The sequence below is a fragment of the Pogona vitticeps genome, chromosome 1 (assembly GCF_051106095.1).
Source record: "Pogona vitticeps strain Pit_001003342236 chromosome 1, PviZW2.1, whole genome shotgun sequence".
NCBI classification, from domain to species: Eukaryota; Metazoa; Chordata; class Lepidosauria; order Squamata; family Agamidae; genus Pogona; species Pogona vitticeps.
This window is the reverse complement of record NC_135783.1, coordinates 308,634,550-308,660,407: the sequence shown is the minus strand read 5'-3', so window position 1 is coordinate 308,660,407 and position 25,858 is coordinate 308,634,550. Positions and strand designations below refer to the sequence as shown.

General features: G+C 41.4%; 1 long non-coding RNA gene across 1 annotated transcript in view; it reads left to right on the top strand.

Moving 5' to 3' along the window:
• Positions 1 to 23,917, top strand: part of LOC110076867 (uncharacterized) — a 45,888-nt gene extending 21,971 nt beyond the window's left edge. Inside the window, exons 2-4 of the long non-coding RNA XR_012082579.2 lie at positions 19,486 to 19,529; positions 21,427 to 21,587; positions 21,700 to 23,917. This is a non-coding gene — a long non-coding RNA (uncharacterized LOC110076867). The remainder of the gene's footprint in view (positions 1 to 19,485; positions 19,530 to 21,426; positions 21,588 to 21,699) is intronic.
• The last annotated feature ends 1,941 nt before the right edge of the window (positions 23,918 to 25,858 follow it).

The window sequence follows — 25,858 nt, the reverse complement described above, 5'->3', positions numbered from 1 at the left end:
AGCCAAAACTCTGAAAATTTGCTTTAGGGGCCTCCAAATCCCAGACTCTTTCCGCTGTCTTAATCAGGGATTCTGAAATTTGTGATCCAGAAATAAACTTTCCCTAGATCTGAGCTAGCCATTGATGAGATAAGTGCAGGGACTGGGGAAGAGACTTGGGTGCCCAAACAGTGTAAGTCACAAAGGAGTGTTCTCCAAAGCAAAATTGTCAAGCTCTATCTGGAAAAGTCACTTTGTTCTTGTTGTTTTGTCATTTAGTCATGTCCGATTCTTCGTGACCCCACAGACCAGAGCATGCTAGGCCCTAAGGGGAAGATATGGAGGCAGTGACAGATTTTACTTTCCTGGGCTCCATGATCACTGCAGATGGTGACAGCAGCCATGAAATTAAAACACGCCTGCTTCTTGGGACAAACCTTGACAGCATCTCAAAAAGCAGAGACATCACCTTGCCAACAAAAGTCTGCATAGTCAAAGCTATGGTTTTTGGAGTCTAATTATCTGCTATAAATGTATCCTTGAAAAACAATGACATCATTTATGTACTAACCAAAGAACATCAGGATAACCCAAGAAACAAGCAAATGGCTCACACGGGTACAATGAGGCTCAAAATCAAATACAGTGAGAAATGGAAGAAACTTTTGGACACCATTATGGACTAGTTTTCCAATGCAGAATATGAAGGTTCAGTTTGAAATTAAATGCAACTTCCTCTATCCCCAGTGTAATTAAAGGAAGTGAAATATGGCATACATGCCACTCAATTTTCAGACATGTCAGAGCTGTCCACATACATGCTATATCACCTTTTTCTCCCCCCCCCCTTTACAGTTTTCAGTATGAAAACCATTCCCTTTATTCATAAAGGTAACTCATAAGTACCACAATTCCTTTGGGAGTTTTAGCAGGCTTTATTTTAAGCCCACAAGAAAGGCTATATGAGGAACCTTTCCTTTGTAAAGTGATCTTATAATTCTGTTCAGTATCTATCATTTTCAAGGCCAAGTAATCATATTTAATAGATCCTAAATTACATTCTGTCAGGCAAGGACTCCCTTGATAATACTAACCAGTTTAGAGAGACTACAGGGTAGGGAAAAGAGTTTTTATTACAAGGAACCTGCAAGTACTTTCAGTGGGCAACTCTCCAAAACAGAAAGCTTTTTAAATATATATATATCTGAATTAGTCACAAAAGGTGATTAATTCTGTGATGTCTTTTCTAGCAGAGGTTTATCAAATGGTAGCCTCAAGAAAAAGATGCCAATGATAGACATTTTTGGAAGTGTGTGCAGTTCTGCACCATGGTAATAAGTCAAGAACTCTCTTCTGAAACTCTTCTCTTCATCGCAGCTTCTTATATTCTTCAGGCTTGGTTCATATCTTTCTCTTGTTTGTCACTGAGAGAACATTTCAATGTAACTGATGCTTCTGCACTAAGGCAATCAAGTCACAGCTGTGGAAATCTGGATCATGTAGCTACTTCTTAGGGCTTAAAGTGGCCCTTTATGAAGGAACAACAGTGGTCTGGAGAGTTACCTGCCCTCCAGGTGGCTCATGTCTTTCTTGCATATATTTCTTGCAAATACATGAATGTATTTCAGATGTCAGGTGGTTTTAATGTAAAACAGATTAGAAATGTGGAAGAAACAACAAATGAAAGTAAAAAATACTATGGCCTGTATCATGCTCAGTATTTACACAGAGGGAACTCCAACTGTTAAAGCTGGTGTAGAAGTACAAGTAGTTTCCAAATGAGGAGATATGTGTGCACTGATATCAGACAGGATACTGACTTACAACAAATTAGAGAATGTTTCAGTTGGAGTTTCCTGTATGTGAATACCCATTTCATGATATCTCAGCCAATGGTATAGCCAAGGTTGGACACCACATGACCTTAGAGTCTAAGAAACGGGAAATGTAAATAATGTTGGCAGTGGTGTTGAAAAAAAAGCCTATTAGCTCCCTGTTAAAACAGCCACTAGTACACAGTCCCAGAACCAGAGAGATTATCAAGTCCTTTAGTTGAAGTAAGGTGAGAATTGCCTGCTCCTCCCAGGGTTGTCATTTTAATCAAGTAAACAATCCCAGGAACATAAAGTATCTCCGTCTCCTGAGGAGACAGGAGGACTTCAGTCTTAAGGAGAGGAAAACGACTTAGTGATAATTCTGTCAGGCTACTGTAGCTCTTCACCTATCACACCCAGCAATATCTTGACAGACAGAGGCTTGTCTACACCTACTAGCAAACAAGAAACTGGAAAGGAGTAGTTAATTGTGACTGACACAAAAGCTCCAGCAACCAGCACTGTTCGGAAATGTCGCAAGTGATAAAATCGAAAAGACCAGTGGCAAGTACATGTCGTAATTGCCACACAGAATGGGATGAAACAAGAACAACAAGAGGATAAGAGGAAGCACAGAAGCAGAATATTACAATGAATATAAATAATCTCAATAAGTAAATATTTTCTGTCTAACTTATCTCTCCTTTCATTTGTTTCTCATGATTTAGTTTGACTGATCCATTAGGGCAACCCGGGTAGGTGAGGATAGATAAGGTGGGGATAAGCAACTTCCACTGCTTGTTTTAAGCTATAGTGGACTGGTTCCTTTCCACTTTGGGAGTTCCAAGAACACATGGCTGCCCAACAAGTATAACACAAGTTATTTATAATATGAGTCTTGTTGGCGCAGTGGTTTAACTGCTGTACTGCAGCCAAAACTGTGCTCACGATCTGGGGTTCAATTCCAGGTTGCCAGCTCAAGGTTTACTGGTAAAATGAGTACCCAGCTTGCTGGGGGGAAATGAGTAGTCTGCATAATTAACTTATAAACTGCCCAGATATATTAGCAGCACTTATTTTTGCTTTGTACTTCCAGAGGCCTAGATTTTTCCTTCCACTGACTGATCTTGCCAGATGTAAATAGTTCACTACCTAGATTTCTCTTGATCCTTTTTCTACCTACCTATTTTTGCTGCATTCTTGAACTGCTATTTAAGTTTCCAACTCTCTTATTCCTTTTATCCCCCTTTTGCTTCCCTTTGCCTCCCACGCCCTGTTTCTCAAAACTGCCTGTTTGGAGATCAAAACTGAGTAAGCCATTGTTTGTAGCTATCCATTTGATTGGGAATGTGGTGGTGCTGCAGGGTCAGAAGACCAAGCAGTTGTAAGATCGAATCCACGTGACGGAGTGAGCGCCCATCGCTTGTCCCAGCTCCCGCCAACCTAGCGGTTCAAAAGCATGGAAATGCAAGTAGATAAATAGGGCCCACCATGGTGGGAAGGTAACAGTGTTCCGTGTCTAAGTCGCACTGGCCATGTGACCACGGAAGATTGTCTTCAGACAAAATGCTGGCTCTATGGCTTGGAAACGGGGATAAGCACCACCCCTTAGAGTCGAACATGACTGAAAAAAATTGTCAAGGGGAACCTTTACCTTTACCTTATCCATTTGATTAATTAATACCTCCATTAATACCTCTGACAATTTAACCTTGCATGATCACCGTGTCCAAATATATGGCTACTGGCCACACTGGTGGTGAGATTTACAAAATCATGAAATATTAGCATTGACAGAGGCTTATAAGGCCATTGGGTCCAACCCCCTGCCCAATGCAGGAATCAAAATCAAAGTATGTCTGATAGTATGTTTGCAAATTTGTTACGCATTCTCTGCATTCCCTCATCCAAGTCATTAGTAAAATATGTTGGAGAGCATTGGGCACCGGCCCTGGGGGTCTTCTTATCTCCTCCCAGTTTGAGAAAGAGCCATTGATAAGCACACTCTGAGTATGATTCTGTAACCGTGTATCCAATTGACAGTTCCATTCACCCATAATTAGCTGGTAATCAGAATATCTAGATTTGGTGGACAGAGTGCCTGAAGAACTTTGGATAGAGGCTCGTAACATTGTCCAGGAGGCAGCAACGAAAACCATCCCAAAGAAAAGGAAATGCAAGAAAGCAAAGTGGCTGTCCAACGAGGCCTTAGAAATAGCAGAGAGGAGAAGGGAAGCAAAATGCAAGGGAGATCGGGAAAGTTACAGAAACTTGAATGCAGACTTCCAAAGAATAGCAAGGAGAGACAAGAGGGCCTTCTTAAATGAACAATGCAAAGAAATAGAGGAAGATAACAGAAAAGGAAAGACCAGAGATCTGTTCAGGAAAATTGGACATATTAGAGGAACATTTTGCGCAAAGATGAACATGATAAAAGACAAAAATGGGAAGGACCTAACAGAAGCAGAAGACGTCAAGACGAGGTGGCAAGAATACACAGAGGAATTATATCAGAAAGATTTGGATATCCCAGACAACCCAGACAATGTAGTTGCTGACCTTGAGCCAGACATCCTGGAGAGCGAAGTCAAGTGGGCCTTAGAAAGCCTGGCTAACAACAAGGCCAGTGGAGGTGATGGCATTCCAGTTGAACTATTTAAAATCTTGAAAGATGATGCTGTTAAGGTGCTACATTCAATATGCCAGCAAGTTTGGAAAACTCAACAGTGGCCAGAGGATTGGAAAAGATCAGTCTACATCCCAATCCCAAAGAAAGGCAGTGCCAAAGAATGCTCCAACTACCGTACAATTGCACTCATTTCGCACGCTAGCAAGGTTATGCTCAAAATCCTCCAAGGTAGGCTTCAGCAGTATGTGGACCGAGAACTCCCAGAAGTACAAGCTGGATTCCGAAGAGGCAGAGGAACTCGAGACCAAATTGCTAACTTGCGCTGGATCATGGAGAAAGCCAGAGAGTTCCAGAAAAATATCTACTTCTGCTTCATTGACTATGCGAAAGCCTTTGACTGTGTGGATCACAGCAAACTATGGCAAGTCCTTAAAGAAATGGGAGTGCCTGACCACTTTATCTGTCTCCTGAGAAACCTATATGTGGGACAGGAAGCAACAGTTAGAACTGGTCATGGAACAACTGAGTGGTTCAAAATTGGGAAAGGAGTACGGCAAGGCTGTATATTGTCCCCCAGCTTATTTAACTTATATGCAGAATACATCATGCGGAAGGCTGGACTGGAAGAAACCCAAACCGGAATTAAGATTGCCGGAAGAAATATCAATAACCTCCGATATGCAGATGATACCACTCTGATGGCAGAAAGTGAGGAGGAATTAAAGAACCTTGTAATGAGAGTGAAAGAGGAGAGTGCAAAAAACGGTCTGAAACTCAACATCAAAAAAACTAAGATCATGGCCACTGGTCCCATCACCTCCTGGGAAATAGAAGGGGAAGATATGGAGGCAGTGTCAAATTTTATCTTCCTGGGCTCCATGATCACTGCAGATGGAGACAGCAGCCCTGAAATTAACAGGCGCCTTCTTCTTGGGAGGAAAGCGATGACAAATCTTGACAGCATCTTGAAAAGCAGAGACATCACCTTGCCAACAAAAGTCCGAATAGTCAAAGCTATGGTTTTTCCTGTCGTGATGTATGGAAGTGAGAGCTGGACCATAAAGAAAGCAGACCGCCGAAGAATTGATGCCTTTGAATTGTGGTGCTGGAGGAGGCTCTTGAGAATCCCCTGGACTGCAAGAAGAACAAACCTATCAGTTCTAAAGGAAATCAACCCTGAATGCTCACTTGAAGGACAGATCCTGAAGCTGAGGCTCCAGTACTTTGGCCATCTAATGAGAAGAAAAGACTCCCTGGAAAAGACCCTGATGTTGGGAAAGTGTGATGGCAAGAGGAGAAGGGGACGACCGAGGATGAGATGGCTGGACAGTGTCTGCGAAGCAACCAACATGAACCTGACACAACTCCGGGAGGCAGTAGAAGACAGGAGGGCCTGGCGTGCTCTGGTCCATGGGGTCACGAAGAGTCGGACACGACTAAACGACTAAACACACACACAATCAGAATATCACCTTTGTCAAAAGCTTTGCTGAAGTCAAGATATGTCAACAGCATTCCCACCATCTACAAAAGAGATTACCTATCAAAACATGAGGTGAGATTGATCTGGCAGGATTTGTTCTTGACTAATCCATGTTGACTTCTAGTTAGTACTGCATTGTTTTCAAGGTGCTTGCACAGCGACTGTTTTTTAATCTGCACCAGAATTTTCCCTGGGATTGATGTTGGGCTGATTGGTCTGTAGATCCAGGTTCCTCCTTTTTGCACTTCTTGAAGATTGGGGCAACATTAGACCTTTTCCAATCACTCAGCACTTCACCCATCTTCCATGATTTCAAGAAAATAACAGACGGTGATTCTGACAGTTCTTCAGTCACTTCATGCAATACTCTTGGATTAAGTTAATCCGGCCCTGGAGATCTGAACTCATTCAAAGTAATAAGATATTCCCTGACTATTTGTTGATCAATCTCAAGCTGGAATCCTGTCCCCTCGACTTGCACTTCACATTTGCACGGAGGTTCATAGACTGTCTTTTGGGAAAAGACTGAGCTGACGTAGGAATTAAGCACTTTCTTTGTTATCTGTTATGATTTTTTTCCATCTCCATTGAGTAGCCAATCTATTATTTCTTTTCTGATTTTTGAGGCACACATGCCTGAAGAATGCTTTTTTGTTGCTTTTAGCACCTCTTGCTAACCTCAGATCATTCTCAGCTTTTGTCTTCCTAATGCCATCCCTGCAATTCCTTGCTATCTGTCTGTACTCTTTCTTTGTGACTTGACCTTCTTTCCACTTCCCATATGTGTCCTTTTTAATGTTCAGGTCTTCTCTGAGCTGTGAAGCTACATTGGTATTTTTCACTGTCTTTCACCTTTTCTTCTTCTTAGAATTGTTTGTAATTCTCAGTTTAGAATTTCCTTTTTAAGAAGCTCCCACCTATCTTGGACTTCTTGTCTTGTTATGATCTCTTACCATGAGACCTTACTTCTCCTTATATGGGTTCATTAAAAATTCATTTCCTTTGAAATTAAGAACTCAAGCAGAACATAGTCACTTTCCCCCAGAGTTCCTCTTACTGCCACTTTTTCCATCAAATAATCCCTATTGGTTAGAATCAAGTTGAGGATAGCTACTCCTCTAGTTTCTTCCTCCGTTTTTGAAGCAGAATATCACCAACCACACAAACCAGGGATTTCTTGGAAGGGCCATATTTTGCAGAATTTGCCTCCGAACATCAAGATAATTTAAATCTCTCATCACCACTACATTGTATCTCTTTGAAATTGCAATTTGTTTTTCAAAGGTTTCATTTGCATCTTTTCCTTGACTGGGTGGTCAATAGTACACTTCAGCTACAACATTCCTTTTGTTTTTCACCAGAGGTATATTAATCCAAATGCACTGGATGGAACAAATAAGCTTACCCCCTGTATTTCTGTGGAGGAACGTGTATTTTTGACGTATAGTGTGCCTCCACCGTGCTTTATATTCTTTCTGGGTGTTTTTATAACTATTTATATCCTTCAGTTGCTGCATTCAGTTCCAGTGATGGGAATCATCCCACCAAGTTTCAGTTATCCCTAGCAAGTCATATTTAGTTCCCCGAACTAAGATTTCTAGTTCTTCTTGTTTGCTTCTCATACTCCTACCATTTGAATATAGACAGTGGAAATTGTGTCATTTGGTGCCTGCTTTCCTTAGTACATTTTTATGAAGATTATAGGGCCCTATTAGAGCTACTCATTCTGTTCCTCTTATTGTGCATAAGCCTCCATCCATCTTTACCTCTGAGCTTGAGTCATCCTTCCCTTTACAATTCAATGTAAAACTTTCCTGATGAAGTTTTTCATTGTTATGGGAGTTGTATTTTTTTTTAAAAAAATTGCCCATTTCTGTCAAAATTAATTATGCTGTGGCCAAAGAATATTCAGGCCTGGACTTCTTTACTCTTTAAAATCCAGGAGTCCCATAACTGGGGGCAGTCGCACGTAATTCCTCTTTCCATTTGTCCTCTACTCTGAAATCTCTGTTGTTTGGCATACTTAAGTAAGAGACCTTGTGATAGCTAGAAGGATAGAGCTGCAGAACTGGAAGTAATTCCAAGTCCGATCAAGTCACTTAAGTACAACCCCCTGAAAAAGCAGGAAATTTACAGATAAAGCACTCCTGAAAAGTGGCTTCTGACCTTTGTTTAAAAGTCTCCAATGTAGGAAAGTCCACCATCTTCCCAGGTAGTCTGTTCTCTTGTCAACAGCTCTTAATGTTAGGAAGTTCTTCTGAATGTCTTAGGTAGGTTTGGCAGAGCTTCACAAGGCTGTTTGTTAAGCCACATGGAAGAGTTGAATCAAGGTGTCACATAATACCACACTTCTCTGTCCATGACCTATAACTGGGATTGTTAAATTGCCCCATTAAAATAATTCATAATGATTTGCTTGGCATTCATTATTTATTGCTTAAAATACAGTTATTTGGAGAGTTTAACAATTCTGATCAACAGAGAGCCTTGGAATTCTATTTTATTTAATTTTATTTATTTAATTAATTTATATGCCGCCTGTTACATAACAGCACTGATGTTACCTGTCTGTCATGGGTTTGGAGGGAAAGTTCCATCCTATGGGGAGTGGAAGGCGGGACATCAGGAGGAGGGGCTGTACTGTATATATATGTGGAGTGTGTGAGAGGGAGATGCTGAGAGACACTGGGTTGTGACGAAGCAGCAGCTGGGAAGAAGAAGCTGTTGTGGGAGTCTGTGTGTCAGACAGGGTACTACTGTGTGTCAGAGTACCAACCTGATAGGTTCAGGTGTCTGTTGGTTAGCCAGAACTGATAGGTTCAGGGTCTGTGCTTCAAGTTAAGGGTTCTGGGTGAACCAAACTGTATGCTTGTATGAGTGAGAATAAGCCACGTTATTTTATCTTATTAACCTGATTGTTTATTTTTCCCTGTGTGTATTTAAAATAAACCTTACTCTTTTTATTGTTTAAAAATCCATCCCTGGTCTGTGTGACTTCTTAAAGGGAATGGTTGGTGGCAGCTTAGTGTAACTGTGTGACATATCCCAGTAGGTCTGGGTTTGTCACATTGATTGGTGGCCAGCGTGTGGGATACGACTGGTCCAGTTGTCCAGTGGTCCAGCAAAGCCTTGGCAAGTGTGCCCAGAGCAAGGGGGGTCTAGTCAGGGACAGTCTGAGGCGCGTAGGTAATCTTCTAGGTGTACCTCACGGGGAGGTGCGCTAGTAGAAGAACGTGCCAACTGGGGAGACTTAGATTAAGGTGCTCTGAGGCAGCCTAGTTTTGGCGGGAAAAAGCTGAGGCAAAACTGCGTAGCAACAGCGAGCTAGCTTGCCAGCTGAGAGGCCCAGCAGAGGGGGGTAGGCTCTGACTCGATACTGTTGCAAGTTAGTGCTGAAGAACAGCAGCAATCTCTAGGGAGAGCTGGTTCTGAGGCAAAAAGGAAAAAAGTGGTCGTTTTATTTTGAGGCTTGACTTTTAAAAGCAGCCTGTTCTGAGGGGGGATTATGCCCTTGACTCGAAGCCAGATGGCCGAAATGAGTGAAGTGAAAGACCCCCAGATTGACCAAGGTTCTGAGGATGAATTTGGCTCAGTGCAAGGTGACAGCACAGGAGAGCAGAACCCAGAACTCAGAAAATTGCTCCTAGCCCAACAGCATGAACTGAGGATGAGGCAATTTGAAGTGGAGGAAAGATTAGAGAGAGAAAGAAGGGAGGAAAGGGAAAGGCAAATTGAAATGGAGGAAAGGGAAAGAGAGAAACAAAGGCAATTTGAATTAGAGAGAGAGAGAATGGAGAGGGAGGAAAGATTGGAGAGAGAGAGAATGGCGTTTGAATTAAGAAAACTGGAACTGATGAACCAGAACAATAATAATAATAGGGATTCTGAGGGAGGCCAATTGTCTAAAGCTGACCTGAAGAAATTCCCTGTGTACCACAAGGGAGATTGTCCTGAGGTGTTCTTTTCCTTAGTGGAAAGAGCGTTTGTGGACTTCTCAGTGAGGGAAACTGAGAAGATGACCATCATGCGATCTTTAATCAGTGGTAGCCTGGCTGAGGTTTATGCCGAGATGCCTGAGGAACTGATGAAAGATTTTGCAGAGTTTAAAAAACTGGTGTTTGCCAGACATGGGATAAATGCAGAGCAGCTGAGACAAAGATTCAGGTCCCTCACCAAGAAACCAGAACAGACTTTTACCCAAGTGGGGGCCCAATTGGTGAGGCTGCTTGAGAAATGGCTATCGCAGGAGGGGACAGAGACCTATGAGCAGCTTAAAGATTTGATAGCACTGGAACAGTTCTATTCAGTCCTGCATGGGGAATTGAAATTCCAGGTGAGGGAAAGGAAACCGAAAACTGTGGCAGCAGCCGCAGAGATTGCAGATTTTATTTCCCAAATAAGAAAGCCCTTGGGTGAGGGGAAATCTGTAGGTAAACCCAAAGAAACCTACAGCAAGTACTCTCAGGGACCAGGGAAAAGCCAGCAAGGGGGAGGGGCCCATGGTGAAGGGAAGCCCTCAGACATGAAACTAAGACCTCAGATTTTGGAGGGAAAACCAAAACAAGATGAGAGAGAATCAAAATACACCAGAAAATGCTATTTCTGTCAGGGAAAGGGTCATCTAATCTCAGAGTGTCAGAAATTAAAGCAGCTAAAAGGAATGGTGCCTCAGGAGTCTAGTGGGACCAAGCCAAAAGCTGTGTTCTGTGTCCAGAAAGAGCAAAGCTCAGTGTCACTGAGGGAGCCTGTTGCCATGACTACTCAGTCTGGAACAGCTACCTCTGTTGATCAGGCTGAGGAAAATGGTCCTCTTATAGAAGTAAAGCGCTGCTTGCTGATAAAAACAGATTCTCAGTTGTTTGAGACAGCCGGGGTGGACGTAGGAATACTTGACCGTCAGTATAGGGGGCTGCGGGACACTTGTTCCCAGGTAACCCTGTGCCATCCAGATATTATTCCTAGGGAGTTTATAATCCCAAATGAGAGCATGAAGGTGGCAGGGATTGAAGGGCAGGTGATCTCTCTGCCAGTAGCAGAGGTACCTGTCAACTTTCAAGGCTGGAGGGGAGTTTGGAGGCTAGCGATTTTATCGACTCTGCCAGCAGCCGTGCTCGTGGGAAATGACCTGGCTGAACATGTGAAACGGGTGCTAGTGATTACACGCTCACAAGCCACCACAGGGACAGTTCAGGGGGGTAATGATGAGCCAGAGACGGAAGCAGAGGGGAGTTCAGAAGCTGTGGTGGAAACCTTAACCACAGACAGCAGATTTGGACAGGAGCAAAAGGCAGACGCCACTCTCCAAAAGTGTTTTGAACAGGTGACTGACGCCCAGCTAACACCTGAAACCCCAGTGAGATTTCTGGAGGAAAAGGGGATTTTATATAGAGAGACCCTGAGGAATATCTCAAAAGGGGGAGATGGGATCAGAAGTCAGCTGGTGGTACCTGAAAAGTATCGCCCCATGATCTTACAAAGGGGTCACTCTGACATGTTTGCTGCACACTTAGGGGTGAAGGGGCCCCTGGATTTGATCAAACAAAATTGGGAGCAGATCACCCAGGATGACCCACAAGGCGTTGTGACATACATAGACACCTTGATGAATGACCTAAGGAGAAATCTAGAGCTGGCAGCAGAAAACCTGCAAGCGCAGAAGGTCAGACAGAAAACATGGTATGACCACAAAGCTAGAGAGAGGCACTTTGACCCAGGGGAGGAAGTGCTTTGGCTTAGGCCCTGCAGAGAGAACAAGCTGCAGCTCAAATGGGCAGGACCATATAGGGTCATTTCCAAGATGTCAGACCTGAACTACCTAATAGAGCAGGAGGAGAACCAAGCAAGGAGGGTGGTTCATGTGAATGCCCTAAAACCCTACTACAGAGGGGAACAGAGGGTTTTATTTGCTATAAAAGCAGCTGAGAGTGAGGAAGCTGAATTACCCTTCTGGGAGGGTAGAGGGGAAGTAAAATACAACCCAGAGGAGGTAAAGATCAGTCCTGCACTCACCCAAGACCAGCAGCAAGAACTAAAAATGCTGCTTAGTAAATATCAACAGGTGTTTTCCAACAAGCCGGGGATAGTGAAGGGAGTGATGCATCGGATCCACACAGGGGATGCACCCCCGCAGGCAGTATCCCCATACCGAGTAACGGGACCCTATAGGGACAAGGTGCGGAAGGAGCTGGACGAGATGCTGAGGGAGAACATAATCGTCCCCTCTTCTAGCCCTTGGTCCTCTCCGATAGTCCTTGTGGACAAGCCTGATGGGAGCATTAGGTTTTGTGTTGATTACAGGAAATTAAACCGTGTAACCACTCCTGATGCCTACCCAATGCCCAGGCTAGACAACCTGATTGAAACCATAGGGGGTTGTCAGTTCATCTCATCATTGGACCTGGTAAAGGGATATTGGCAATTAAGAATTGATCCCAGGGATCAAGAAAAGACTGCCTTTTGCAGCCCTTTTGGTCTCTATGAGTTTCGAGTCCTGAGCTTTGGTCTCAGAAATGCACCAGCCACATTCCAAAGGCTGATGGACCAGACCTTGGCAGGGCTCAGTGACTTTACAGTGGCCTACATTGACGACATAGGGATCTTCAGTAATACCTGGGAAGATCACCTGTTACACCTGGAGTTAGTGCTGCAGAGGTTAAGTGCAGCAGGGCTAACAGTAAAGGCCAGCAAGTGTCAGCTGGGTAGCCCAGAAATAAAATACTTGGGTCACATGGTAGGGGGAGGAATGATAAAACCCCTGGAGGCCAAAATAGAAGCAGTTCGTGATTGGCCTAGACCCAACACCAAGAAAAAAGTCAAATCATTTCTTGGGTTGGTGGGCTACTACAGAAAGTTCATCCCGAGGTTTAGCGAGATTGCGGCTCCGCTGACCGATCTGACGAGGAAGAAGGCTGATGACCGCATCCCGTGGACCAGCGACTGTGAGGCGGCGTTCCAGAGGTTGAAGGAGGCGTTAATCAACTATCCAGTCCTGCGTGCTCCAGACTTCGACCGGGAGTTCATCATCTACACCGATGCGTCTAACAGCGGGGTAGGAGCAGTTCTGTGCCAGGAGGATGAGAATGGTGACCAGCATCCAGTGTCCTACCTGAGTAGGAAACTTCAAAAAGGTGAGAGACATTTGGCAACCGTGGAGAAGGAGTGTTTGGCCATAGTCTACGCGATCCAGAAGGCCAAGCCTTACATCTGGGGAAGACATTTTATTCTGTGTACTGACCATTCACCATTGCAATGGTTAAAGACAATGAAAACCCACAATAGCAAACTTATGAGGTGGGCTTTAAACCTACAGGACTATGACTTTGAAGTGAAGGTGGTCAGAGGGTCAGTGAACTGTGTTGCTGACGCCTTATCAAGAAGACCTGAAGAATGAAGACGGCGAAAGAAACATGGACTATGTGTAAATAATGATGACAAAAAGTTAAAATGTACCTGGTTTTGAATTTGGTTTGTATGAATAAAGGTAAATTGATGTAATGTATATGGTAAATGTTTAAATGCCTATTTGCTATGGTTTAACTTAGAATGTAAGTATGAGTAAGTATAATATGGTATGTATAACTGTTGTTGTATGTTTTATACAGGTTGTTTTTTGGTGAAAAGCACGTTAGCTTTCCCCCTACAAAACAACTTATAAAGAGGGGAGGTGTTACATAACAGCACTGATGTTACCTGTCTGTCATGGGTTTGGAGGGAAAGTTCCATCCTATGGGGAGTGGAAGGCGGGACATCAGGAGGAGGGGCTGTACTGTATATATATGTGGAGTGTGTGAGAGGGAGATGCTGAGAGACACTGGGTTGTGACGAAGCAGCAGCTGGGAAGAAGAAGCTGTTGTGGGAGTCTGTGTGTCAGACAGGGTACTACTGTGTGTCAGAGTACCAACCTGATAGGTTCAGGTGTCTGTTGGTTAGCCAGAACTGATAGGTTCAGGGTCTGTGCTTCAAGTTAAGGGTTCTGGGTGAACCAAACTGTATGCTTGTATGAGTGAGAATAAGCCACGTTATTTTATCTTATTAACCTGATTGTTTATTTTTCCCTGTGTGTATTTAAAATAAACCTTACTCTTTTTATTGTTTAAAAATCCATCCCTGGTCTGTGTGACTTCTTAAAGGGAATGGTTGGTGGCAGCTTAGTGTAACTGTGTGACATATCCCAGTAGGTCTGGGTTTGTCACACCGCCCACACTACCCAAAGGTCTCTGGGCAGCTTACAACATTTAAAATACAATAAAAATACAGAACAATTACGGTAAAATACAATTAAAATATATATATAAATTGCCATCAGACCCACAGCTAATATTATTTCAATTAAAAGCCTTCTGGAACAGGAAGGTTTTGATCTGGCGCCAAAATATCATCAGCGTCGAAGAATAGGTAAATTTCCATCTTCTAGTTTCAAGAGATACATTCAAACCGAGTACAACTGGCTGAACATGGATGTGTTTTCACACAGATTGTAACTCTTTTGAAACCTAACTTTATTTTCTGCTTTACAAGGGTAGAAAATAAATTAAGGAGTCTCCCCAAGAGTTAGTGTCTCGGTGAGAAAATATCAAAAGGTAATGAAATTACATCAAAACACTGAAAGAAAAGGTATTCTGTGACTAATGAAGGGTGGAGTCCTGGTCTTTTTTACTTTTGCAACTGTATTTCACTTTCACATCTACAACCCAAAAGACATGCGTTATTTCAACCACAAGCATTTTAGTAATAGGATTTACTGTGTCCCGGCATAGATCACCTTTGTGAAACATGAAGCTCTCACCTGGTACAGCTCCCTCAGAGAAATCACAACTTGAAGTCGGTTTCTGCTGGGTTCAATACAGGTTCCCAATTAAGCAAAGGAAATAACATTATTACTTGTAAAGCGCGTCTTGTTATAAATCTTTGCTTTCTGCCAGAGGGAATAACGTTTATACTTTTCCTTTAAAAAGTATCCTGGCTCGGTATAAGACAAACAACAGTATAGCCTGCCAAATGTATTTTATTAAGCTTCTTAAATCTTGCTAATAAGACAGAAGAAATCAGTCCTCTTGATTTATGCATTGTGCAAAACAGGAAGGAAGCCAAAACGGCATGGGCTGGCAACTTACTTTAGAGTCATAGGCCTGTAGGATGCTCATAGGAAATAGCTGCTGTTATGCTGTGTCCCTAGAGGGTATTTTTCCAGTACTCTGGGGGGGGGGGAGAGAGAGAAAGTACTTCTGGAATCACTTCTTTCTGACTCATCTAGCTGCAGATCTAATGCAGTATATACATCAGTGCCTTAGTGGGGACTGCTGGTAGGTCACTGATATGCGAAGCTAAACTTTAATTGTCTTCAAATGTTTCAGGGCCATTTAGATTGCAATTCCGAGAATGCAGGGTGTGGGGAAGGAGACAGGGAGAGAGCGAGGGCACTGATGGGCCTGATTCATGAAAAAGTTACAGATCATTTACATAGGAAAGGAATGCATGAAAAATCCTCTGACTGTTTGCCTTTGTGATTTATGGAGACCCTTTTCCTGTGCAAGCGATTAACTGCACTCCAAAAGCTATGGGAATCCAGCAGGGAGTGAAAGTGGCTGAAGAAAAAGGTGGCACAGCTTCATAACCTATTAATCATGTGTACTCAATTGAACACACACACAATGCACACACACACACACACACACACACACGCTCCCCACCCCATTAAAAAAAGCATGCTTTTGCACATATTCCATAGAATTTGTGTCTCTGAGATAGCTCGGATATCTGTTGGAGGCTGCTTTTTAAAATACATATATATTAATCACAAGGAGACTCCAAAGCCGTGACTTTGGAGAGCAAAGTTTGGACTTCTTTGGGAGGTGCTTACTTCCCAGAAGTGTCATTGTTGTTTTCCAATAGCAAAGAGCCTCTTGCTTGGACTCTGAATTGGCCAGGGTCCTAAATGGGACTTTGTCCATATTCTCGCTACACATGTATGTAGCTCTGCTCTGCACTGATGGAATTATATTAAAACCAGGGCTTGCAATGAAGGCAGCAAAATGGATAGTAATGGCATGTGAAAGCTCAGGTTGTAAAAACCCTCTCTCAGACAGAATGTTACAAAGAATATTTGGAAAATATATATGGCATGGGTTGAGGGAAAAATAGCTTCCATATTCAGCAGCACACTCACACAGGGTGGCTTCTAGAAAGCCCTCCTGGTTATCTTCACAATTTAGAAGAATTGAAAAATGAAGCGAACAATTTTACACTTGCTTCCCTTAGCAGCAACAGTATTGAATGCTTAGAAAGGAATGTTGGCTGCTTAGCTCGTGAAAATGTTTAGAAGGATCACATACTACCAGAGCATAGACTCTTCGGGCAGTCAAATATGCCTCCCCTATTCCTGAAGGTAGGTTCACTTGTTTCTCTGCCTTGTTATGCCTCTTCTTTTTTAAATGGTCTAGCATGAAAAACAATTGTGCACAAGTGGCCTTTCGTTAACCTGTATTGAAGACTGCATTTGCCTGGGTTTTTTGAACTCACAAGATACAAAAATGAGTTTTCCTTGTCCAAGTGTGAGTTTGCAATGCACTTCTCCACTTCTGTTACCTACAAGACTGCTCTTTCCCCCTAGATTGTTTTCTTCCACAAGATTCCTAACATGCTTGAGTGTTTGCACATTACAAAGTACCACTGGGTAATTTTCTCCTGAGCACTTTAAAACAGTAAAATTTGTGGGTTCCTCAAATTCTATGATTACTTGTGAGGTGCACAAAGCATGTTTCTGCTTGGTGAAGCTCAGTGAAGAAAATATTTGCAAAACAACAACAACAACAACAACAACAACAACAACAACAACAACAACAACAACAACAACAACAACAACAACAACAACAACATACACCCTTACAACCTTATATGGAGTGATCATATGAAAGCTTTCTACCAGAAATGGGCAAATGTGCCCCTGCAGAGGTTGCTGAATTGCAGTTTCCATCAGCCTAGCCAGTGGTCCTCAACCTTGGGCCTCCAAATGTTCTTGGACTTCAACTCCCAGAAATCCTGGGCATCAGAGATGGTGGTGAAGGTTTCTGGGAGTTGTAGTCCAAGAACATATGGAGGCCCAAGGTTGAGGACCACTGGCCTAGACGACAAAGCCAGCAGTGAGGGATTATGGGAACTGCAGCCAGCAGCTTCTGCAGGAACATTATTGCACACCCAAATTTCTACAGGGGTGCTGCAGAGCCCAAGTGGGCATTGACTTGTATGCATTTATTCTACATTGATGTGTTTATAAGCCATTTTTCTGGAGTGAATCTACCCAAGGCCATAATCTATTTAAGAACATTGCAACTTTCTTCATGCCATGACTGAATTGTTTCTCAGGGGTACCTGGACATGGGCTGTAATGTTTCAGACAACCCTTAGAAGCAGCTCATTTTAGCAATGTAAAGAGGCCACTCCCTTTTGGGACACACAATTCGAATAATTTTAACTATATTACAAATGATAGGTCTATGACTTTCTTTGTTGTTTCCACCCAGAATCAAACAAAATAGAGGTTAAGCCCCAAGGCCACCTTTCTCTTTCAATCCTTATCATTTCTTATAGCTATGGTTTCTTGCACATTATCTCCCCAGCAGCATAATGATCTCAGTCTTGTTACAGAAGATGGAAAGCACTGTATCTAAAATCCTATGCTTTTATAAGGAATCATAGTCCCATTTTCATCTCAATCTGCTATTACTTCCTTTTTAAATGCTGGAATGTAACATAATTATTCATTTTTGTTTGCTCCTTTTCATGCTATTTTCGAGTCTTCCTCAGACTGAATTTAACTGAATCAAAGATGAAGAAAGAGAGGTCATTTATTTGTGAAACCTATATCCTTCATTTAATTACAAAACAATCATAGTGAGAGCCACAGTCTTCTATGCAGGTTTCTAAGCAGCAGTTAAATATATCATTATATAATCAATAAACATGCCCAAATGGCCAGATACCAAAATTTTGTATACACCACCCATCAGCTATCTTCCTGCAATATGTCAGCGCAACAAATCTGAAGGATTGTTTGGTAAACACTGTTTTCACTTTGTGCTAAACTCTGAGCAAAGTTGGCACTTCAAGTGCAAGAGTATTCCATAGCCAGGGTGCTACTATCAAGAAGGCCCTATCACAGGTTTTGCAACTCTGGACTTTGTTGGGTGGAAATATAACCAAAAGGGTCTTCTGGAATTTTAATATATGGGTATCATAGAGTCAGAGAATACTAGAAAAGTGAAGTTGGAAGGGGTCTACAAGGCCATCAACTCCAACCTCCTGCTCAGTGCAGGAATACAATCAAAGCATATCTGCCAGGTGATGATCTAGGTTTTCCTTAAATGCCTCCAGTGTTGGAGCACTCACGAACTCCCAAGGTAACTGGTTCCACTGTTGTACTGCTCTAACAGTTAGGAAGTTTTTCCTGATAATCAACAGAAATCTGGCTTCCTTTAACTTGAGACCATTGTTGCATGTCCTGCACTCTGAGAAGATTGAGAGCAGATCTTGCCCCTCCTCTGTATGACAGCCTTTCAAAGATATGAAAAGTGCTATCATATCACCCCCCAGTCTTCTTTTCTCAAGGCTAAACATGCCCAATTCTTTCAGCCTTTCCTCATAGGGCTTGTTTTCCAGACCCCTGATCATCCTTGTCACCCTCCTCTAAACTTGTTCCAATTTGTTAGTACTGGTATGATACAAGGAGAAGTACTCATTTAAGTAGCCTGTACTTGGCTGTTTAGGGTTTATTTATCAAGTTGTAACATCCATTTTGCCTTCAAGGGCAGCCTCACATGCAGCATATTGCCGTAGTCTACAGCAGGGCATGGATTATACTGTCCAGTGGCTGGTGCACCACCCATATAAAGGGCATTCAATGGCATTGCCATTACACGGCCCTCCATTCTGGAGATCTCTGAATCATAGTGTTCCACTTGATGTTAAAATAGGATACAAAGTTATGGAACAGATAAGATATGGCAAAGATGAGCAGCTCTCTGAGAACACTGATGAAGCCTGGGCCATTTCAACTTTAGGGCTCCCCTCCTTGTTTGGGAGAAAGAGTGAAAAACATCAAGTTTAATGTGAGAAATAGCATGGTTGTTTTTTTTTAATAGAATGTATGACACTTTTGCACCCTAGGCTGAGGTGATTTACATAGTGAATTGTCCCTTCTCCAAATGACAGGCTTGTCAATGATAAGTTTAGCATGTAGGGTTGGTTAACAATTTGATGTCCAATTAGAAAACCTGGTAAACACTAAGGGGGAAATATATGTAGCATGGGTAAAAAGGAACAAAAAGGTATGAGAAAATAATATGACTCCCCTGCAACTCCAGTCTGTAATGCAATTACTCAAAAATAACTACATAAAATGAAAGGAATTGTTATCAGATAAGTAGGTTGTAGTGCTTTCCTCACTGTTTTGTACTTGGGCCTTTAAGGTAATACTGAATTTTATATTTAATTTGAGCTTTTCTAGAATGTATATAAATTAATGCAACAGTTATTTTTATTTATTTAAAATATTTTTACCTTGCTTTCCCCTTAACCTCCCCAAGGTGGACGACATCATTAAAAAGACAATATTTAAAAGCTAAAAATGGTAAGTATACAAATATTTTAAAAGAATTGAACAAGTATTATATTAAAAACAGTAAATAAAATCAATACTAAAGCAGAAGAGCACAACAATCCATTTAAAAATAGTTCTAGGCAAGGTCTACACAGAATATATATGGTGCATATAAGACCTAACATATTCATTGTTCATATTTTTATTTGATAGTGGAATGTCAATTATGTTACCACCTCACAAAATACAGTATTGTCATAATATGTTCAATTCAGTTTGTGTGTGTGAAGTGTTACAAGTACAACATTCAAGAACTTTAAACACAATGAGAATCTCAGAAAGAGTAATCTGTATCATTTTGAAAGGTTAACATCCAGAAGAAATGTGGCCATTTTTAAAGAAGCATTAGTTAAATCTGGCCTTCTTCACTGTGAACACTGGGAGGCGCCATTGCCCAGTGAATGCTTCGGGAAAAGCCTATAGTAAAAATTCTTGGTTAAAGCTAGGTCTGTGAGACCTGCCAGATCATGAAATGTACAAACCTATGAAAACGCATGAACTATATTTATGAAAAGTCCAAATAATGAATATTATTTCCCATAACTTATTTCTTTTATTTATGAGTATTTATAAACCACTTGCATCACCAATCATATAAAACAATACATAAAATCAATACCTTTGTAAGAATAAAAACTACAATAGACTATGGTGAAAAGGCTTACATAAAAAATTACATTTCCTACATTCACCTAAAAATAGGAATACTTGCTACACCTCTAACAGCAGGAATAAGAACGTTCCACATAATTTTTACTGCTATCATAGGTAGATTCAGTATTAGCCTCAACTAGAGTAGACCACTAAAATGAATGGGACTTATGTTAATGCTGATGGATTAGCCTCATTCATTTCGCCTATGGAATAACTTACCTCCTGAGATCCGCGCCGCTCCCTCGCTGGGTATTTTCAAGAAACAATTAAAAACACTTATGTATAGGCAGGCCTTCCCAACAGCTAACCCCTGGCGATCTTTCTCTTTCTATATCATTTTGACTTTTATTTTTATTAATTTATAATGTTTTTAGATTTTACTGCTGTGATTTGTAAGCCGCCTAGAGTGGTCGAATAAGACCAGATAGGCGGGATAGAAATAAAATAAATAATAAATAATAATAATAATAATAATTTCAATGGATCTACTCTAGCTGGAATTAAAATTGGATTTCGCCTTTTATGGCTTGAACTGGAAAACTGCAGAGCAGATTTCAGGAATATGTAACACTATAAAAGGTTGGGTTGCTTGTGGAACAGGATGGGAGGAACTTGCCATCTCAAAATGTTTGGCTTTCGGGGGTCCCCCATCCTGATCATGAACTGTCCATGGTAAACCAAAATTCACAAGTGTCAACACCACAGCTAGACACACAATTGCTAAGTCTTTAACATACCTTAGAAAATGGTAACAGTCTGTATTCTGAAGATTAGTTGTGGCGCTTCCATGGAGCCCAGTTGAGACCAATGCCCATTGGCTATAGAAAAAATGTTCTGGTTTTGTTAAGCCTTACAGGCCACAAAGAGATAGGAATATCCAAGTTGAATAGTCTTTACATTTCCTCAATAAACTTCCTATGCTCTTGACAATGTACAATGACATTAAATTGTAGTGCTAGATGTTGCTTGTTTGGATTTCCATAGCAATGATATAGAGGTCTTTTCTTCTACTTTACAGATTTACATATTTCTTGTTAATTTAAGCAAACGTCTAAAACTCTGACATAGCAATAATACTCTCAACAGATTTTGCTGCTCCTTCAGGGTCACTTGTCTAACTGATACAACATCGGGTTTGATTTATTTGTGCTAACCTTGAGCAATTGATTTAGGTGGTCCATACATTAGTCTCCTTTCCTTATGTGTGTTTCAGCTACATGTGTGTTGAACGTTATCTCTTCTGTTGAAGTAATTGAACAAATTGAATATTCCTTCTATTCAGTGTTTTGCGCAAGATGGAGTGACCATAAGATGCTATTGGAGGCATTAATGCAACCGAATTGGAGAAGAGGCCACAGACACAATAGTAAGGAGGTAGCCCAACAATTAATTGTCCAAAAAAGTCATTGTCCGGGGAGGTTTTTTTTTTTTTTGCCTCTGCTTTGCTGTTGATTCACTATCTCATATATATATATTTTTTTAACAGGTATTCAGCACATCAAGTGATGGTTTTTATTATCTGAGCTGGATTGTTGTAGGTTTTTCTTAAGCTACCAAGCCTCATTTAAATAGTTTTAACTGTTTGACCCTTTTGAAACAAATTCCCTCTGGGCAAGGTATTTTGTCACCTAAGGCAAAGAACACAATAGTCTCCATGCCCAAGTTGCACATACAGAAGTTAACTGTAATGGCATTAGAATCTTAGTTTGACAATGTGGACAAAACAGGATCTTGTAGGATGTTGAAGAGATAAGGCTAATTTAGGGGGTGCAGGCCAGGCCATGTGGCACACCTTGAACACTTCATGGCTACCCACTGCTCCTTCTCAATATGTGCTAACCAAAGGCAGCTGCTTTGCTTTCCATAATGGTCGAACCACTTATTCTTCCCCTGTGTAAGCTGTCTTAGCCACTTCTTGAGATGTAAAAAGATGGATCATTAGCTGCTGAATCCTTATGTCCTGAAAAAGATGGCGAATCCACATATCTGGAGAAAAAGCCCACTGACTTCTGTAGCTTCTTTCATTAAGTCAAGCTGAAAAGCAATTTCACTGGGAAATACTGGTCATGTGACAGCAAAAGCTGACAATATCTTTGCTTTTTCTTAGATGTACGTTAACAAGTGGGAGGTGACAGATGATAGCTTATCATTTGCTTGGGGCTCTCTGTTCATTGCTATTTTATCTTAATATGTCTGAGCCTGTGGAATGAAATAGAAAGTTGGTGTTTTGATGCCTGCTGGCTTCTGTTCTATCATGGCTAAGCATCATACACTCACCTGGAGCACCCACCTGGGTTTTGCAAGCACAACTTTAACAAGCTTGTTTAATGGTGATCATCTATATATATGTTTTTAAAATACATTAGCTGAAGTCCTATTGTGCAGTTTCATAGTGATAAATTGCTGATGATTAAAGGCAAATCACTAATTAAAATAATTTCAGTGTGAATATGACTAGTAAAAATTATGATGAAATTCCCAAAGAAAGCCTTTTAATAAGCCTTTAATTTTAACTGATAATGACATCATTGCCACTCCGCATGCAGAGCTCTGCAACAGGATTTCAGCCCATTTCAAGCCATGTGGCATCTGGTGACTTGAGAAGAAAGTATATAATGGAAAGTGGTGATGGTGATGTTTGAAATGTATGCTTAAGGCAGTGCTGGTTAATTAAATGCTTAATGTATTTACTCTTTTGAACTAGTCAAACTTCTAATTTAAAACAAGTAGATTATAAAAAGTTAAAATAACTAACCATACACACAGCTTTACAAGATCTAGAAGGTTTTGCCTACATCTCTGTCCTAAACAAAGAAGAAAAACATCAGTTCTTTCCTGAGATAGGTCTAATTTGGGTATCATTCACTAGTCAACAGGTTGTTTATTCTGCCTGCTGTCTGCAGATGTTTTAAGTGGCACTTTTGTTCATTTCAGCTTTCTCCATCAGACATATCCAGATAGTCAACTGATCTGTTGGGTAATGGGCTGGACTCCCTCCTCTCATTATTATTAGTTTTTGCCGAGGTAAATTTACCTCCCAAGCTGTATACAGATGTTATCCTTTGCTGAGGGAAGTGCGTCTTAGCAAATTCTTTGACCTCCTGACCCAGTCAGTAGGTTGAAGAATGCACCTACAGCAGGAGTGAGTACCTGTGACGCTCCAGATGATTTTGGCCCACAGTTCCTGCAATCTCTCACCCCTGCCTATGCGGGCTAGGGCTGAGAGGAGTCGTAGGCTTAAGCTTTGACAACCCTGAGTTGCTCATTACAGATGTAAGAGAATGTTCAAGATTCATGGTAAGGTTATGTTCTGTGAAGGAAATCACACCTTCCAAATTGGCAACAAAGAATGTAGTCTGGAAGTGACCATTAAACCAATATTGGCTATTTTTTTGCACAGTACTTTATAATCTCTTTTTAATAGACTGTTATGAACATTAGCTCTTCAGGGTATTCCAGTTTGGCTCTTAACACAGCAACTTGTCTAAAGTTAAAAGTGACATTGGGCCTCACTGATACCTGGGTAGAAAACCAATACACCCTACAGTGAGCTCCAATTACTCTCAAGAGTTTGCAGGACAGTAGCTTTATAGCACAATGCTAGACCCCAAAATAAGTGTTACTGAGATCAGTGGACCTTAATCCCAGATACCACATTTTTCAGTTTATAACATGCCCCTGTTTATAACCCCCCCCATTTTTCTAACCCCCAAATTAAGAAAACTTAGCTTTGAGTATTCAGCCTCTGGTCTCAGAACACTCAGACATTAGGAGTCCCTGCTGAATCTGAGCCTACAGGCTCCAGCTCCAAGGAGGTGTGCCCAGTTCGTTTGTACATGATCAGCTAACATCAGTTCCATACGGCTTGTGATTGAAGGAAGCAAAGTCTCCTGACTACAGGAAGCTAAGCCTCGTGACTGAAGGAAGCCTTTTTACACAGGCAAGATATGTGCTTTTTTGTTCTCTCCTCAGCTATCTCAGCTTACTTCTGTGTAAAAGAAGACCCTCAATTTTTAGTGTAATGATTTTAGGAAAAAGTAGTGTCTTGTAAATAGAAAAATATAACTGGGCACAAGATTGCAGTTTCACAAGACTTAATTTCTACTAATCTTGCAGAATGGTGTCTAATTAAGTTCTGCCCTCCCTACTGCATTCTTTAAGCAGGTTAGCCAAAACTCTGAAAATTTGCTTTAGGGGCCTCCAAATCCCAGACTCTTTCCGCTGTCTTAGTCAGGGATTCTGAAATTTGTGATCCAGAAATAAACATTCCCTAGATCTGAGCTAGCCATTGATGAGATAAGTGCAGGGACTGGGGAAGAGACTTGGGTGCCCAAACAGTGTAAGTCACAAAGGAGTGTTCTCCAAAGCAAAATTGTCAAGCTCTATCTGGAAAAGTCACTTTGTTCTTGTTATTTTGTCATTTAGTCATGTCCGATTCTTCGTGACCCCATAGACCAGAGCATGCCAGGCCCTAAGGGGAAGATAGGCAGTGACAGATTTTACTTTCCTGGGCTCCATGATCACTGCAGATGGTGACAGCAGCCATGAAATTGTAAATAGAAAAATATAACTGGGCACAAGATTGCAGTTTCACAAGACTTACTTTCTACTAATCTTGCAGAATGGTGTCTAATTAAGTTCTGCCCTCCCTACTGCATTCTTGTCTGCTCCAAAAAAGGTTTTTTTTTGGGGGGGGGAGGGCAGAACCATCCATTAACACAATGCTAGACTCATTCTAGGGGGCCTGTTCCTGAGGATACCCATCTAGAATTGCACTGTTAATTTCCTTTGTATGATCCTTCCAAGAACCTATTCTCTGCTTCACGTAAGGAAAGAACAGTAGCAAGTCTCTTCCTTCAGTCTTCTCCTGCTGGTGAATCTGCTCCTGGTTAGAAGAAAGGTGTGCGCACAGGCTTGTGGCTGGGAAAGAACAGTTTAACAACAACTGATATGAGCTCTGAGAATTTGTTCATGGTCCTGTGAGCAGAAGCAACTAAAGTTAAAAAGAAGAAAGAGTTTAATATATGTAGCATAGAGCAAAAATCATGAAGTCCTAACTTAGCTCACACAATGCTTTCAGGAACAGAGGAAAAAAGAGTGACACTGTCAAAACACAACGTTAGTTTTCAGAAGCCTCCAGGCAAAATTTTATTTATTTAACATTAGTTCCTATTTTAATAACAAAAAGTGGCAGCATATTCTACATCAAAGGGAAAAAAACTTTTCCTAATGTTTCCATTCCTCTTCTGAAGTAGAGGCGCTGAAGTAATGGAGCTGTCTGTCTCAAAATAATTATGTGAGTGGCAGGATCTCAACCCCAGGAAAGCTGTTTGTCTGCACCAGGGATTGTGCTAGCAAGGCAGTCACATCTTGCAGTGCTGGAACCAAACACCAGTGGGGGCAGGGAGGCAGTATAACTACTAAAATGTCTATACATGCAAAGACAGCACAGGCTAGAGCCCAAAGCTTGGCTCTAAATATCACTATCTTTTCCTTCTCCATCAAAAGGTAGAGATGCTGTCATGGACCATCTTGTAGAGACTGCTGTCACAGATCTAATGTTTACCATGTTTTTTTTACCTTGTAGGGTAATCAACATTGATAAAGTGGTTTCACAAATGCAGGGATATTATTGTTCATGATTA